At 45.1% G+C, this 18,288-nt stretch overlaps 2 long non-coding RNA genes across 5 annotated transcripts in view; one reads left to right on the top strand and one right to left on the bottom strand.

The window, feature by feature from the left end:
* LOC136011941 (uncharacterized) overlaps positions 1 to 15,056 on the bottom strand; it is a 29,353-nt gene extending 14,297 nt beyond the window's left edge. For all 4 annotated transcript variants that reach the window (XR_010611516.1, XR_010611519.1, XR_010611518.1 and 1 more), the window contains exons 1-2: positions 15,000 to 15,056; positions 12,213 to 12,351 (exon numbers count right to left, since the gene is read on the bottom strand). This is a non-coding gene — a long non-coding RNA (uncharacterized LOC136011941). The remainder of the gene's footprint in view (positions 1 to 12,212; positions 12,352 to 14,999) is intronic.
* Positions 15,057 to 15,629: 573 nt separating this feature from the next.
* Positions 15,630 to 17,615, top strand: LOC136010910 (uncharacterized). The gene is made up of 3 exons (XR_010611059.1): positions 15,630 to 15,653; positions 16,104 to 16,274; positions 16,456 to 17,615. It is a non-coding gene; the product is annotated as an uncharacterized LOC136010910 (long non-coding RNA).
* The last annotated feature ends 673 nt before the right edge of the window (positions 17,616 to 18,288 follow it).

The raw sequence follows: 18,288 nt of genomic DNA, 5'->3' as shown, positions 1-18,288 counted from the left end.
CTATGAGCAAAGAAAAGCATAGTGCCTACCTCAGAGCGTAACAGCTGCTAAATTAGGAGATGGCAGGAAGGAAAGGAGCCCCTGTGTGGGGTAGCAGCCACCCCAGACATCAGCTTCTCTCCTGAGCACACACATCCCCATACAAGATACTGCTGCGCAGTAAGGCCATATGGTTCAATTGTTTGAGCTGCTGCAAATTAGGGAGGACCCTGCAGGCAGAGCCCATGGCCAGTATATCTGGGGATTGGACTTGGCATGCCGTTTTAGCCCCAGGACATGGGCAGAGCAGTCCTTGGCCCATTATGAGTTGGCTCTCATAAGCTGTGTTCTCTCGTGTGTTTTGAGCGGTGGGTGCCAGTCGCTGGCCAGCAAAGCTGCACTGCCTCTCGCCACATGCCAGTCCTCCAACAAGGTGCTTTCTGGTCCTGATCTGCAGTTGCTGAATGTAAAACAAACCTCATTTCACACAATGGATTTTATCACTCAGAAATGATCTAGGGAAATAAAAAATAAAATTGGAAATGCTGCTAGGTGAATTCACACCAGGCTTTTTTAAATGAATCAAATATCTCTGAACACTGGAAAATGTGTTAACATTAGCAGAACCCTCCATACAAGCTTGTCTACTTTTTATAGTGGTCTATTTTCATACAGGGAGCTTGTGAGTATATATTTTTAACTGAACTACATTTATTCAAGTTGAGAATTTAGCCCAGTGATTTTATTGTAACAGAGGACAAGAGATGCCCATTCTAAAATGCTCTGTGAAGTCTGTATGTCCATCAGTAGGAAAGTGTGGCCATTTCCAGGCAGAAAAGCAGCAAATGCCTCGTAAAGGAGATGAACAGAGATGGTGAATCAGCTTTCTCATCCAAGCATAGAAAAGGTTTGTTTACTTTGGAAGAAAAACAGGTGAGATGTAGAAAAATCCCCAGGAGGAGTCAGGCAGCTCAGGTTGTTGGTTTTGGGTTTTTTTGGGGGGGAGACAGGCATGTTCCCCCCCTAAAAAATAATAAAAAGGAAATTATAGTAAAAAAAAAAAAAAAAAAAAGGCTATTTTTCCAGCAGCACCTCCATCTTTAACACATTTTTGCCGTTCAGTTCAGCCCAAACTTCATTTTTAACTACATGATTTCATTTCAAAAAGTTAATTAATTTGGTTTGGAAGAAATAGACAAGCAAGACTTGAACCCGAAGGAATCTGCTGCTGTCCCACTGGGCAACTTGTAGTGACCCAACTCTTCTTTTTTTTTTTTTTTCAGTTTGCAGGAAACATTAAAGATTTTCGTATTTTCATCCCACGCACAGGATCAGGGGGGAATAAAACTGCAACAACAAAACCAACCACCCAAAATGCTGTGGAACTGAAAATATGCTTTCCACACATCTCAGGCTAAAATGTCCAAGAAATAGTCTCCTAGGGTGGGTACAAGAGAAAGGTGGGAGGGAGGTTTCATCATCTGTCTTCTCAAAGTCCCTAACCTGGCTATTCTTTTCCATAACTACAGTTACTATTCCGTATTCAATTACAAAAGCACTTTTTAATACTCAGCTATCTGCACACAGCCCCAGATCACAAGAAAAGGATCTGCTGGGCAGGAGACTGCTGAGCAGCTCCAGACCCAAAACTGAGTGGGCAAAGAGGACAAGCACTTTGAAAGCCTTCCATGTGAAGGCATTTATGGTTTTAATCACCACGCACATAAACTGTGTTATATTCATCACTAAGCAAAGTCTGATGACTAAGCAACAACTCCTTAATCACTCCTCTCACAAGGAAGAGTTTAAAGCCATTGATACAGCAAGACAGCTGAACAATACAAAAGGAGTGTTTTAAAGCTGCAGAAGGCTGCAAAACCCAGCACAGAGGGATTCCTGTTTAATTACATGCCATTTCCTCTGCACCTCTTACTTAACATGCTCAAAGATGGGTTGGAAAGCAAATTAGTATCAGCAGTAGCACATTTCCCACCACCACCCACCATCCCTCCCCCCCCCGCCTTTTCTCTCCAGCACAAGCTGGCTCCTAGCCTCTGCACAGAGGAGTTTCTTGGTCTCAGCCTCAGACATTATCTCCTTCCCAACAGTAAAACAGGCTAGGAAATCTGAGGAAAGTCCCATTAGTACAATTCTTTCATTCAACATCCTCCAGGATGGAGTGGAAAAACATGCAGGGAAAAAAGACAAATGGAAAACATGAATAAGTTAGCTGTTCTGCTTTGCTCAGCAGAAATGAGGATCCTCTGCTTTCACACGGGGTTTTCAGGGCCACAAGACACTTGAGGGCCTCACTGTGCATGGGCAGCACTGAGTGATGTGATCTGATCAACCAAGACACACCAGACACACATCCCTTGGTCTAGCTACAGCCATCTGAAGTGCTGACAGACGTGTCCCTCGAGGTACACCCAAACACAAGTCCAAGGCCACAAAACTCTTATACAGGTGGCATGCTCTGTTCAGAAGTAGTGACCAGGATTTCATTTCATGGGCACAATGCGTGGCCCTTCACGTAGCTTCGCTTCCTAAGGAGCAGCTCCTTATTAGTCCTGGTGAGCCAGGTGTTAAAAGTTCTGAGTTATTCAGTATCAAAACCTAAAAAAGAAAAACTTTCCAGGAAAAATAATGTCCAGCCTGGACACGACTTTGGTCCTCTAACAGCCAGACCTCCACCAACCTTAATTTAGGGTTCAAGAGCAGCCCAACAAGTGAATTAACATGGAAAGCAAGTACTTTCTCCAACAGCAACGCTGTTCATGTTTGTGTACTCTGTGCCCATTTCCTACTGGGCCCATCATTAACTTATCAGCAAGCTCAAAAAATCAATTGCAGAAAGTTGTGCTGCTGACCTGAAGGGTCCACCTTCTACAAAGTCACTGGTGATATTTTTTCCTCCTCTGTTGATCAAAAACAAGAATCTGAAGACAGATCTCGACCTCCTGCTACATGGCACTGAGTGGACACACTGCGTTTGTTGTTCAGTATTCAATTGCTCATGTTGCCTCAGTACATGGCCACAGCAATCACCCAAGGCACCAAGATAAACCAGCAGACATGGTTCCCCCCAACCTGGGCAGCAGGAAAAGAGGGACCACAGCATTACAAAGCTCACATGGAGGGCAGCAGAAACACTGGGCTGGGCTCTGGGGACAACAGTACCTGGCAGCATCAGAAGAAGGGCATCCCAACACTGGCAGGCAACTGCCCCAAGTACAGGTCTTGTCAAATGAACAGGAGCCAAGTCAGAAGCTATGATGGAGTGGGCTGTGAATGGAGCATTTCATCAACCTCATTTAAAAAAACTGATGTGCTGCTAATACTCCACCGCACTCTGATCTTCACTGAAAGCGGAGGACACTGGGCAGAGCTATCTAGGGGGCTTTCCCCATGCTAAGGAGCACCAAAATTAGAGCCAGCATTAGAGGGAATTCAGATCCTCTCCTGTCAAAACCAGCAGGGCTTCACATACCTCTGACCAGCAGATTGATCCTGAGAGAGGAGCTGGGAGTGAGAAACTGCAGCCCATGTTGCAGAGGGGCACAGGGAAACCTGGGCTGCTTCAAGTGTTCCTGCTTCAACAGCAAGTGGCGCTTGCTCCTGAGCCTCATGGTCTGTGCACAGGAATGTGGGACTCACTGCTCCTGAATTTCCGGTGTCCAGCCACTAGTTCTGTGCTGAATAGTCACCTTAAGAGAAAACATCCTCAGTCCCATTTTTCTGCTGCCATCTCTAACAGTCCTTCATCTTGAGCCAATAACACTTTGGCCACAAATAGCAAATTTACAATCTAGGAAATCTGTTGTTCCCTCATACCCTTTCAAAGTCCCCCTGCTGCCCTCTCTCCAGGTGAGAATTTGACCATGCTCATCAACACATGCAGGAAAGCAGAAGCAAAGCCAAAATGCCATCTACTTTCAATTATCAGAGCCATGTAAACTACATCAGCACCAGCCCAAATTCAAGTGCTTGGACAGGGAGTTTTTGGGGTCACCAGCCCTTTGACTTTTGTACTGACCCTCACCATCCGCAGCTTGCTATGGACCCATCATTACAAATGACTCAAGGGTCACCAAAACGAACTGTGAGGAAGGAGCATCCAGGGCCCTCTAATCCAGTCACTGGCCACTAACACTTCTGCTAGGCTGAACTGTGCTCCCAGTCCCCAAACACTGATGGCTCATGCCTGAGCCTGAGAACCCTCTAAGCTTTCACACCTCATGCCAAGACCCAGACAGGAAGGGACAGTCCACCCTAGTCATGCCATCAGGCACATTCACCAAGTCCCAAATAGCCGCTTCATTTCTTCTGCATCTGTGGTGCAGATATATTGGTGAAGATCTTTATCCTGCAGAGGCTACGTGCACACACGCATGGGTGGGTTTACTCTCTTCTCCCCTGTGTGACTGGAAATAGGCACCTCTGTTCTTACCTGGTGTTGCCTTGGCTGTTTAACAAGCTAACCCAACAATTACCTCCAGCCTTGGATAAAAATCTCCTCTTCTGATGCTGTTATTTATGCAGGACAAGACTATAATCGCACCCTAAAAAGAAACCCCGAACTCTACACTTAAAAAACATCATTTAGCTTGCAAAAGCCAACATTCAAGATGTTACAAAATGCCAGAAACAGAACTGCCTGAATAGTCCCATGCAACACCACTTGTATATCTGCATTATGATACAGGCTGTAACTATACAGTGAGATATCATTTTCCACAGAACCCCTGGCCTTGCCCTAGATAAATGACATTTAGTTACGAAGTCATTCTTTGACACCTTTTTTAACCCTTGTCATTGCATGTGTGCCCTCAATGTGTTATTGCACTGCTGCCAAATGCTGCTCTGACAGCAGAATGTTTAGTTCCTTCTTCAAGGCGCAAAGCAGCTCCATCCAGTGATAGCCACACAACCCCCAAGCACCCCAGCTCAGAGATGGCCACCACCAGACACTCAGATTAAGCTGCTTTCTGCAGCAGAGCATCATGCAAAGTCAGCTGTGAGGCTCTGGTACACAGGGGAGGGTCACAGCTAAGGTACCATATGGTCAGAGAAAGGATGGAAGGGGGAGACATTGATGTTCTCTAGAGGAGGACACTGCTATGATACCTATGAGGGTGATGAGGATTAAGTTAAGGGAGACTGATGGAGAGTCCTCTTCTCCCCCAAATCTTGTGGATCCTTTTCCTGCCCAACTCTGCCAGGCATCAGTGAAACTGCCAGGCTGGTGCAATTCAAACACTGGGCTCTGCTCTGAGCAGGGCACAGCCCAAGCAAGTAAGCACCCTGTGAAAAACAGCCTTGAGGAACCATTCTGTCAAGCCCAGATTGATTATCTTCAGACATTTCTGACCCCTGGGAAGCAGGGACAGTTTGCTTTTAGTTTTTGACTCCATTGTGTCAAGACCTCAGGAAAGCGCCTGTCACCAAACCACCCACTGCACCCCACTGCCGGAGAGGTTCCCAGTGAAGGCCAGCCCCTCCACCAACCCTGCTTCGAGAGCCCATCCAAGCCAACTCACCCACCTCTCCCTAGAAAAGTCTGATGACTATTTTTGAGGCACAGCAGATAGACAAGAATGAGGGCATCAAAAAGACTTCCTCCAAATCTCTTATCTCTGGCCAGTTCCCACATAAAAAAAAATCTATTGACAGTGACTACAGCCATGAGATACTCTGTTCCTTCAGTTCATCCTGGCCTTACCCATATGCCAGGACAAAGATCAAGGTGTCCGTGCACTTGAAAAAGTTGGAACTGGTCAAAACCAGCCATGATCCCACAAATAGATTGTGGGCTGATAGCCCATAGAATCACAGAGATTTCTTCCCCACAATAAGCCATGAGTGTCCGCTGGGATTTACCATTCGCTGTCAGCTGTCAGCAGCCATGGTGTACATCACCATATTCTAGCAAAATGTAGAGAAACACGATAAAGCAAAGCAACAATTGGGAAGAAATGAAACAAACCTAATAGACTTACATGGACTGTTTCAAAACTTTCCCTCCACAGTAAGTACTGCTTCACAGACAGTGGACACAGTGTCACAGACTCTTTCTCACCAGTCCTTGTTTTCAGTGACTCCACCTGACCCCATTTGTTTTGAATCTGGCAGTTCCTGCTCAGTGACTCCAGAACATCTCCAGCATAGGAAATACAAAGAATTAATGCAATCTCAATGCCTAACACATTTGCATTGTGTAGCATTTCCTGTTTCTTGGAAAGAAAATCAGCATATGCAAGATGCAAATCCTTAACCTTTCTGAACTGAAATAATTACATTTATCTTCTTACTATTATATGGTTCTACGGAGGATGAGAGCCTAGCAGTACACTAAAATGGGAACTGTGTAGCAGATCAAGACTTTTCGATGCATCCTCTTGACTGCGGGTTTTGAGCTGTACCTCACCTTCCATGCACAATTGCAATTGGGGTACCCCTGAAGTACAAGTCCCGCTGCTAGCTATGTGGTTCAGAGGGCAGTTGTAAAAAGAAGGAAGCAGGAGACTGAAATCACTAAAACCAGCAAAATTTCATGCATGTCCCAGAGCTCCCTTTCATAGAACAAGTCAGTGACACAGAAAATTATCCTGCAGTAAAGTCATCTCTCCCATCCTAACCAGCATCAGCTGCTTGCTCCCCATACCATGTCCATCTGGGAGTCTCCCACTGCAGACCATGAGCTCTTTGGGCACAAAGCCATCTTCTGCCCTGGTTTTACAGCACTGAGTACAGCTGAGCCTTGACATACACAGCTGAAGCTACCTTACAGTTGCCAAGTCAGCAACTTTATGGCTGATTTTCTAGTGTAAAAAACTTTCCCTGTGGCCTGAAGCGCTGGGCTGGCTGGGTCTTGATGCTTTTCAGCAGGGCTGAATCCCTGCAGGGTGGGAACTGCACAGGGTACAACCACAAAACCTTTTTTATGATCTGCCAGCCACAAGGAAGCAATTTTAACTCATCAGCCAAGGGCTCATCCATGGTACACAGGGCTGAGTTGCCATGCCAGGCTTGTCTGGGTAACACTTCGGAAAGAGGTAGATATTTTCTTGGGATTTTGTTTTTTTGGCGGGGGTCTATTTTCAGTGCTATTTTCATACCTCTGCCATCTGTTTGTACATCATTCACCTTCTCATCTGTGATGAAAGGCAGCGCCCTTAAAGGCTTTTGACTGCCTTCTAATTAAGCTGTTTAAACTGATAAATTCAGCTAGGGAAAATTCCTTAGAAAGAGCGATGATTTTATTAAACAGAGCAACTCTCAGGCCACAGCCAATCTGGGAGAGCAAGCTCCTGGACACACTGCCATTCCTGGACACACAATGCCAAGTGCATTCCTGCAGTGCTAATGGTGGCGAGTAAAAGTAATGGGGGCACCAGTAATGCCTCAAACCAGCACTCTAGAGAGCTGGGGAGCCACATCTGCATGTCCGGATGGCCTTTTTTTTTTTTATATATGTGATGGTCTGGCATAAGGACAACCTTCAAAAACATAGTGTCTTTCTTTGCATAAATATAGCCTGTAAATGCATATAGAATCATAGAATAGTTAGGGTTGGAAAGGACCTTAAGATCATCTAGTTCCAACCCCGCTGCCATGGGCAGGGACACCTCACACTAAACCATCCCACACAAGGCTTCATCCAGCCTGGCCTTGAACACCGCCAGGGATGGAGCACTCACAACCTCCCTGGGCAACCCATTCCAGTGTCTCACCACCCTAACAGGAAAGAATTTCCTCTTTATATCCAATCTAAACTTCCCCTGTTTAAGTTTTAATCCGTTACCCCTTGTCCTGTCACTACAGTCCCTGATGAAGAGTCCCTCCCCAGCATCCCTATAGGTCCCCTTCAGATACTGGAAGGCTGCTATTAGGTCCCCACGCAGCCTTCTCTTCTCCAGGCTGAACAGCCCCAACTTCCTCAGCCTATCTTCATACGGGAGGTGCTCCAGTCCCCTGATCATCCTTGTGGCCCTCCTCTGGACTTGTTCCAACAGTTCCATGTCCTTTTTATGTTGAGGACACCAGAACTGCACACAATACTCCAGGTGAGGTCTTACAAGAGCAGAGTAGAGGGGCAGGATCACCTCCTTCGACCTGCTGGTTATGCTCCTTTTGATGCAATGCTGTGCTTGTGGGTAGAATGTCTGTCTTAGCACAAATTTAGGGTTTTCTGGAAGGTGGCTCAATCGGCAAAATAGAGGTGTGTCTTGCAGAAGGGGTTTGCAACTAATCATGTCGCAGCTAAGAAAGGTTTCTTCCACAGGATGTTTTCTGGAAGAATGAGTAATGAGAAGTTCCAAGTTTAATACATCCACAGTTTGGGCCCAGTTTTGTTTTTAAAGCCAAAGTCCAACCACTTTCCTGCTGCTGGGATGTGTACCCCAGGGCTGGGTGCTGCCAAGGGGCTCACCAGGCAGCATCTACTCCTCCAATCCTATCTTTGGCAGTGAATGACTTAAACCCATTTTTTTCCAGCCTCCTCTCCCAACCCAGCCTGCCCTGTGCATTTGGGACAGACACCAGTGCTCTCCAACTCAGTTTACCTTTGAGTTTTAACCAACCACATGAGTTAGGAGGACCCACATTAGACTGGGACCCATGGGACCAACTGACAGCACAATGCAGGCAAACTCCAGGGCTCCACAAAACCCCACTCTGAATCCTATTTTTCTTTCCTCCTTTAGTTCACTTGGTGCTTTTCCCTGGATATTTTGACCCCTTCTCTTCCTTTCCTTCTTTTTCCTTCAATGTTATAAATTAATTATTCCAGCAGCTCCCAGCCCAGATCAGTTTTGCATGGAGATACCAGCTTCCACAGAGCAATTCTGTCCTGCTTGGGCAGACAGTTAAAGAAAAAAATCCCTCCCGCTCCAGTCCAACTGAACACTCAGCAGGGGAATGCTAAAGTACTGAAGTATATGAATTTCAATCATCCTGAAGTAAAAAATGAATTCCCTGCAGGAGCAGTACAGATCTTTCCTCAGAGAGAAGCTGATTAGCAAGGTTAATTATGTACCTGCCAACAGCAGTCAGTGAGTGTTTGCCCATGCTTTTTAAGTGACAAGCACTGATAACAGGATCCTTGCTGTACTCAGATATCTAAGCACACATCAGCAGCTAGAAGCTCCAGCTCTGCCAGGCTGGACTGGGAATTTGTGAGCAACAGGATCCAGAGCTGAGATGAGGCAACTCAGTTCATAGCTGAGCCACACCAGTGCCTCCTGCGGCTGCTGCCAGTGCACCACCTCTGCCCTGGGAACCAGCAAGGACAGTGCTACTGAGCATGAAGAGGTTGCGTGATTCATTCAAGCCAAGCTTCTACATATTGATACTTAAATCACTCTTGCATGGTTATGGGAAAAAAGAAATAAAAAAAAAAATCACTGTTCAAATTTAGTGGATTTGGCAATGGGAGTTTTCCCTGTGCTAAATCGCAGTAGTATAAGAGCTCAGAACCAAAGGTCCAGTCATACCCAGAGAACAAGGCGACAGCAGCCACTGAAAGAGCATAGCAGCAAGCAACCCAGCAACATCAGTCCTCACTTCCTCCAGGTACCACACACAGCTTTGCAGGATTGCACCCTTCAGCTTGGTCTGGACCACTCGGGAAGCTCAGAAGCAGCTGTGTCCTTGTATACAGCCATTGAAAGGCTTCCACCTTCCCATGCCTTTCTACAGGTATCTGAGAAATTTCTCAAAGAAGCAAGATAACTGATTTTTCAGCAAAATATTTTTCTATCAGATTATAGTATTTCTTATCCCAAAATTTTCAAAGGCATGCTGTGACAGTATCAGTAACATTTTGCCTTAAAAGATACAAATGAGGGCATTTGACCTCTTCAGATAAGGATTTTATGGTTGAAATGCAAAGAAACATATTTCTTTCTTTCATTCATTTTCTATCATAAACAAATCAAATGCCATTTTGTTATCAAAGCAAGTTATCACTCAGCTGTGGTGTTTGCACTAACCTGAACTGTCGTGTTGAGAGAAACCACAAACCAGACTGTTGCATACAACAATAAATTCCAGGCTCCAGTTATCACACTCAGAGAAGGTATTTCATACTCTGAACACCCCAGCACACACAACTGTGCTATTGGGCACAAGGAAAGAATTCACAGAGTTTCAGCCTCTGGGGATGTGGGTTTACAGAGCAAAAGCACAGTGGAGAGGCCAAGGAAAGGCCCACTCCATTTGGTTCGGGAGACTTGTGCTCAGCTTTGTCAAGGGCAATTGGTTTTGGCATGGAGCAGACCCTGCAGCAATAACAGCTCAGCAGGGAAAGCGCCTGAAGGCTGGGTAATGTTTTAGGTTTGAAAGCTGAATTAGGCTATTTCAATTGCCTGTGTGTCCCAGGGGGGCAGATAAGGGCTGGAGCTAGGTGCTGTGGGGATGTGAGGGGCAGAGCAGCACATGCCAGAGCTTGCCAGAGAGCTGAGTTAGCCCATGCAAGAGGGGCAACTGAGGCACACTGTGCTCAGTCAATGGGTAATATATAGTTCTCTTATAAAGGCACATTTTCAAAGCCAGACGCTGAGTGTGTGTCCTTAGAGTCACAATTTGCCCATGTCTTTTTGGAGATGCAACTTTTGTGAATATTTCAAAATACAGGCTGCCATTCCTGGCTCCTACTGCAGTGCAGGCTTAGGTAATTGAACAGCTACAGGTGCATTCTGCCTCACTGAGTTGCATTTGAAATACCAGACACATACAAAACTCGGGTTTTGGAAGAGCCAGAAGAGCAGGGACATGTTACAGCCAGCATCTTTAGAGGCTGCTCTAAAGCCATTTTGCAAATTCATCTCCTGAATGGCTGATAGCTCTTCAGAAGCAGAGAAACATTTGTTAAACAGCAGAGTTGTTTGGGCTGCGCTGCCACCCTTACCAAGGCACTGGGCTGGGTTGATACCCTTCTTTAGCAGCATTCTCCCTCAGCCTCTGGACCATAGCTGCCACATTGCTGCCAGGGAGCCACCAAGTAGAGTCAGGCAGGCTGAAGGACCTGTAAATCGGTTTCCAACCATATGACCTGGCCAAAACAGCAGAGACCTGTACATAAGCTTCACTTCCAGATCTGATCAATAGCTAGCATGAGGCAGCACCCAACACAGCTCCTGGAGGAAAAGCAAATTTTCAAAACGTTATCCTCCAAAGGATACTAGCAGGAGGGGTGTTTGTAAATACAAATTCCTGAGACATTCTTATAAATAATGAGACTACTGCCTTTTTTCTTTTTGGAAAGATGGATGCAAAAGTGCAGGTTGGGTGACTGTTCCTAAATGGCTGCAATGGAATGCACTGGGTTAGTGCAGCCATTCAAGATAAAAACCAGCTGCAAACTCTTACCTTCAAGAAATAAGTAAGCACAAGGCTGAGAAAAAATTGGGCAATGAGAAGCCTCCAGGACATCTATAAAGAGCAGGCTGGGACACAGCTGACCTTCCCAGTGCAAACAAATCCCACCACCTCTCTTCTTCGCTTTACATTAATATTTGCTGCAGAAGCCGATGCTGAAGATGCACCCATACAGGAGGACTTCTACCTGAGCAGGGCTGTGGTTCCCCACATTGCTGCAGCATGTCCCAGCCCCTAAGAGCTGCAGATTAGCTGTGTCATTGCTCATTGCTAAGAGACCTTCACAGCAGACACTCCAAGAATTTAATCTATACACCTCAGCCACCTTATCAAAACTGTTCAAGATGTTTAGGTCATTAAGCAGCAATAGAGAATAATGAAAAAACCAAGCTTGCACATCGCTATTAACTGCATTGTGCTATACAGTTTCAAATTTCCAAACAAAACACTGCAGAGCAAAGCCAATGGGCATAAAAAGTAGAGAAAGGTCACTGATAAGGTGAGAACAGAGCTGGGTCTGTCACTCAGAGCCGATATTCATACATGACCTCCCCTGCAGCCTTTCTCTGCTCATTTACTTAATCAGCTTTGGGGTGAATTTAGTGGGGAATTCAAAGCCCAAAAAGCAGCCAGAGACCCTAGCACCTCCTAACATGGGAGCAGGGCAGGTTTCCCAGGGCTGGCTGTGTCAGTGACCTTTGGTCCTGACATAGCCAATGGTTTTCCTTGAACACTGGCTGCCGAACTCAACCCATATAAAAGCAGAGGTGGCCTGGGAGACACGACCCAGATCATTTGTATCTTAAAAATTCAGTTTGCAGCACTAAGCTACTGCATGTAGTTGCTGCACGTACTTCAGCAAAGCTTGACCTCTCCTCTCTGTGATTCCAAAGCACCTCAAGGCTTCCTTGTCTTCTTAGCACCAGTCACGGGAGGATAACAGCTTGAGGAAGGCAGCAGCGGCTGTGAGTGGTGCAGCCCAGCACAGACGACCTGTATGGTCACCGAAAATGAAGCATAAAAATTCTCTGCAACCCCTGCCCAGACAAAAGGTTTTGCGGTGTACCCAGTGCTGCACACCCAATGTCAATTAGCACTAATGTGGGCTCAGGCTGCAGGAAGCTGAGAAAACAAAGCACTTCTGTTTTCCTGTGTGCAATAGCAGAAAGAAATTCTGTTTTTCTCAAAAAAAAAAAATACTTAAATCTTTTTTGTTTTCATTCCCTTTTTATAAACCAAAAGCAAGAACATCTTTGGCTGACAGATCAAAAGGAAATTGGATTTTGCTAAACAAAATGGAAACAAATTCCCTTAAAATGTAGGGTTTTTTCTTGTAAAACTTTGATTACCCATTAAAAACACATCTTTGGGGCAAAAAAAAATGGTTTATGAAAAAAATTATCAGCTCTTTCCAGGATGACTCAAAACTTGTGACCACAGTAGTTTCAGTATATTGAGTCTGTGTGTATATATATATATGTATATATACAAACAGGTACTCCAGAAAAGGTGACATATTATGAAAGCCTTTGAGTAGCTAATTGAGAGTTAGGTCCTAATCTAGCCCTTGGCATTGCACGGGTCACTGCCCTTCTCCCCCATGTTGCCCCAAAACAGGAGCCCTGTGATCCCTGCTTACCCCATGAGCTGCTGTGAAATCCTGCAGCAGCAGAGAGCTGAAGGGTTAATGTGAACATTTGGGTGTTTATTTTAAGAAGAGCATAAAACCCTGACAGGCCATAATTGCAGTGTTGATAAGCAGGGAAAGAATATTTGATGTTTTGAATATCACATGACTAATTGGTGCTGGAACAGATGTGCATGTAATTTGGGTGATGTGTACGGCACATATCACTGGCTTGTGCAGTGCAGCAGGGAGGGGGGGCTTCAAGCTGGGGCTGGAGGAGCGCTCCTTCCTCACACATGGTCCACCCCAGCCATGCATCACCAGCACATGGGGTACCCTTCCTCTTCTTATTTGTCAATCTGACTTAATGGAATAGTAAATAAATAAATGCCCATTTATATTCTTTGATTATCTTATTGGATTGGGCTTCTCAGTAGAGAATTATGGATGGTCCATAGAGATGCTGGTGTTTTTTACAGATGCTGGGCAAGAGAGCCCCCAGAGGATGTCCTGGAATGCAGGGGGTGAGATAGAAGAGAGGTTTCTCTTTTTACAAAACCCACCCTCATTTCCTTGTTTTTGGAGCTAAAATGGAATTTAGTCTTGTGTAGCAAAGAGCACCAGAAACACGACCACCAAGCCCCGGATAAGAACAAGCCCCAGTAGTACTGCCAGCTCTCCTGTGCTCTTCACAGTGGTTTGCTTCAAGCTATAGTGAAACTTCAACCCCTTTTCCTTCTACCTTTGTACATTTCTCCTCACTAGGGGTGTCCTTCCACATCTATCCAGTTGGGATGCCAAGTGAGTTTAGATTTAGGTTTTTGTTTTTAAGAAAAGAATGACAATTTCATCACTGTGATTCTTTCCTCTTCTCCCCTTTCTCCCGCTGACCTTGTCTCTCCAGATTCTCTCCTCCAGCTCTTCTTAGAAAGGTCTCTCCACCCAGCTTTCAGAACTGATAGGAAATGCATAAGCATATCCTCTAGCATATTTGAATGACTTTTTTCTTAAGAATTACTTTAATCTTCTCTAGTCCAGGGGAAATTTTGAACTATTTTTAAACCAGAGCATGATGTGATAAGAGCCTTTAATTACTAAATAAAATGTGTGCATCAGGGTATGGAGTTTGACTCTTTTAAAGCTTCTTCAAGGAAGAATTCACTGGTGTATAAATGTGGTCACAACCAAAATTTCTGACACTCACTGGTGGGAGCTATTTGTCACATGGAAGTGGAGAGAGTCCAAGGGAGCAAGCCTCATGGCCAAGCTTGGACAGTGACTTCCTACAAGAAACTGCGTATGGGACCACAGGCAGCCCAGCATTTACCACAGTATATTTGCTGATGCCATGGCCTCCCAGTACTGACCAGAAAGCCTAGATCACAGCCAGATTTCAGAAAGAGCTCATAATTCTCCTCCAGTTGCAAACCTGACTCTTCATGCCATTTAGACCCATGGGGAGAATAAAGCCAGTGCTGGGGCATTACCTATCGTAACACAGACACTTTAGTAAAACCTGGCCACCTATTACTATTTCCATGCTCACACAGCTCCTGATTCTTCACAAGCATTACCTACACTTTTGGTGTTATCCAGCTTACACACCAGAGCTGCCAGTCCACCCACATAACTCTATCAGAGTCATACATTCTTCACAACAGTTGGACAAAGCCAAAGGCACCTAACAAGAGACCATAGACAGGCGGGTTGGGGCCCATCCATTACCTTTTCCATTAGTAAGCAGATTTCACGTCTGAAGGAACACCTCCATATTGCCGAACAGCCTGCCAGATTGGCTGTGCTATCTTTACCTAGGGTCTCTAACAAGAACTGATTTAACCAAATCAATGGTTTATAGCTACAACTGAAGAAATTAATAACTCCCTTGAAGCTCTGTCAGAAGTGCTTTTCCACCAGCAGCTCCTTCTCTAACCACAGTTATAGCATAGGAGGCTTAAGGGCATCAGACAACAGACTTTAGACTTGCTTATGCTTGCTATAGCATGGTACATACCTGGGAAGCGCAGCTGAGAACCAGGAAACAGAGCACACACTACAGACAAAACTAAACCCTTTCAAATGAAGAACTGTTCCTACCTCTGGTACTTTTAAAGAGTAGGACCCTAAATGCACCAATAGGCCTCAATCACACTGATCATCCTTACCTGGGACACCCCTACTTCCCCCAACACACACCCCCATCCACACCTGACCATTGGAACAGCTGCTGCATTTAGGCTCTGTCCTTGGATCTAGGCATACTTGATTCTGTTCCTGGCGAGTGGATGGGGTTTTATGGTGTTACTATGGATTAATGCTAGAGCATAGAGCTATTTCCCCATGGTCCAGAAGTAGGGTCTGGATCACCTAGCTCCATAAGGAAGTAGCGCTATCCTTAAGCTCATTCCTGTCCCATCCTGTGTGTAGTGCTAGGGGTCATGATTTCGCTTGTTTCATTTTGCAAAGCTTGGTGCTTTACTGTAATTATGTTTTGGCTACAAGCTGTAGAAGAGGGAAATGATTACGGGGTTTACTATCTCTTAGAATTCAGCACAAGAGCTAGAGAGCAGCTGTAGCTGAAATGATAAAGTATTTATATTGCTGTTTTGTCTATCACAGGTGTTTTACTCCTCGTACAGGAAAAGATTTACTTGCATTACAGTAACATGTAAGTGTACGTTGATTAAATCTATGGGCACCTGGTCCCACAGCCAAAAGGGGAAAAAACCCTGCAGTTCATTCTCTATTCATATATTTATAGACTCACCACAGTTGATGTATGATATCGTTATTGTATCTATGCCACATGCAACAGTAATGCAAAAGGATTTATTCTACAAATGTTGCATCATTATACTTTCACCATTAACTCCCTGTGAGGTAAATCTGGAGGGCTTTACATAGATTTGAGGAGAGAGAGGGAATTGTTACTCCTTCTTTTTTTTAGGTTTTTTTCCTGCTGTAATGCTGTACTCACCACATCGCCTTGTATTAAAACCCAAGAAATTTTTTGTAGGAATCATTCTGGAGTAAATCTGCTGTGACTGAAGGTGAGATGATTTAGTACTTCATTTTAAATCCACTAATATTGATTTCTGAATGCTTTTTCTCCCCCAAGGCTACAAATCAGGAATTGCTGTCAGGGTCTGGCAGTACACCCATGTGGTCAGTATCCTTCAGTCCTCAGACAGCATTGAGCATCTCTGGGGAGAGCCCATGGACCCAGCGTGGATCCTGGGAATTGGGCAGCTCTGGACCTTCCACCCCAGCTCTGCAGCCTGCCCTGCAGGTAAGGTGACAACCAGCAAAGCAGCTGCTGGTTTGGCTCTGTTTGTCCTGATCCATAGATATCATGGATTATATCAACTTGGCTCAGAGTTAAAGGGCTGCTGTACCTTGCTGGGAGTGAGGATGTTTTATCAGCTTTTTTTCTTTTTCCTCTTCACTGCAAAACAATGTTGCTGTTCAAGCTTTTGAAGGCATGACATCCCAGCTCCTTGCCCAGGTGGGTGACATTGACCTCCTAGGCACTCTCTACTGGTGTGATCATAGTTTGAGCTGTCTGTAAACTGCTGTGCTCTGAGGATACCCCAGTCTTCCTCTGGTGTTACAGCCCAGGGCCCTCACTGAGCTTTGCTCTCACAAGGAGAGATGTGACTAATGTAAGAGGGAGCAGCGTGCCACAGTCCTCAGAACCAGCCTGAGCTGATGGGAGTGAAAACTAGGAACTGATGTTCTCCTCACATCAAAGTGTCCCTGGAGTGCTGGATGCTCAGCTCTCCCCATTACCATTGCACGGGGTCCTGGGTATGTGCCCTGAGCACTGACCTGCTCCTCTCCCAGCCCTGCTCATGGGACCCTCTTGCTGATTCATGTGAGTAGGCAGAAAAGAAAGACAATCCTTTGGGACGTTTTTTTCTAAGGCTTAACCTCTGTCTATGAGGGAGGATATTAAGAGGAAATAAGTGGGCAGTAGAATAGCTAACATCTGAGACCTGTGGTGGTGGAGAAAAAAAACCCAGTGCAAAGACAGATAGTTAGTAGTAATGAAAGATTTGGGGATGCTGTACTCTCTGTAAGTATGGGAAATTGAGAGTGTTTTTACATGTCCAAAAATTACTCTACCTCTTTGCATAGTCTGTGTCGCTGTCCAGATGGGAGACAATAAGGGCAATAGGATGTGGATGGCTGTAGGTTCAAGAAGTTTCCCCAGTAAGAAAGCAAACCTGCTCACGGCTTATGCTTTTCATTGGTGTCACTTGTTTAAGGACAATTTCCCAGGAGCTGCCCTGGCACCATCCACTGCCATGGGTCAGGAGTTGAGGTAGCAGTTACACTGGAGTAGCAGCAGAGCTCATCCCTAGTTCTGATTTAACTCACTGAAGTTTGTGCAAACCTAAGCTAAAAGTTAAGCTCAGAGTGGTTTAGGAAAAGCCTAGACTGGAGGCACAAGACAAACATCTTGAGAACAGAATGAGGTTTAACTACAGCTGATGATCTAACTTTGAAGCAGATAAATTACTTTGCAAAAAGAGTGGTACAGCCAAGCCCCTTTTCAATTACAGAAAGCTAACTCAATCAGCTCCTATTCTTTTTAAATAGATCTGCTAGATTACATGATTGTGCATAATATGTAGTCCATTTGTTTCCAAGAGAAAGTTGCCTTATGGATTCACTGTAAAATCCTGAGGAAAATAAAAAATCAATAGAAAGTATCTACTCTTCCTGAAAATAAAAGCAATTTTTTCTCCTTAAGTTCAATTTATTTTGCTCTGGCACTTAGTGACCTCGATTAAGACACTTTCAATGTGTATAGGAGCTTTTCTCCAACCAGCCTGACAAAAGCTTCTGTTCCTTAAGCCACAGGATTATCTACAGACTTGGAGAGACTCTGGGGGAAATCACAAAGCTGAAGCTCATCTTTGCAAGTGAAGGGTGACAGTTCTGTTTATTATCGTTAGTTGAGGGGTGGAGATGCCTATGAATGTCCTTGCTGCCTGTATTGCAGTATCAGCTCCAGACAATGTACTCTCCACCTCTAGTATGATCAATGTATATTTGGTATGACTGGAACTGAAAGATTGGTCAGCCCTGTACAGCCTGTGGTAGCTAGACCCTGCTGAGCATGCCTGCAATAACCCCATTATGAAATATTCACTAGGGTTTGGAGGCTTTGTGTGCCCAGCAGACCTAGTCACCGCAGTGCAGGTCCTGAGGCAATGAATTCAACAAGGGTTCTGGGAGCAGAATAATCCACTTGATCTCTCTTGCTTTAATATTTTGCTTTGATCAGGCAAAGAAAG

The sequence above is a fragment of the Lathamus discolor genome, chromosome 3 (assembly GCF_037157495.1).
Source record: "Lathamus discolor isolate bLatDis1 chromosome 3, bLatDis1.hap1, whole genome shotgun sequence".
NCBI lineage: Eukaryota > Metazoa > Chordata > Aves > Psittaciformes > Psittacidae > Lathamus > Lathamus discolor.
Note: the sequence above shows the minus strand (reverse complement) of the source record. Positions and strands in the feature narration are given on the sequence as shown.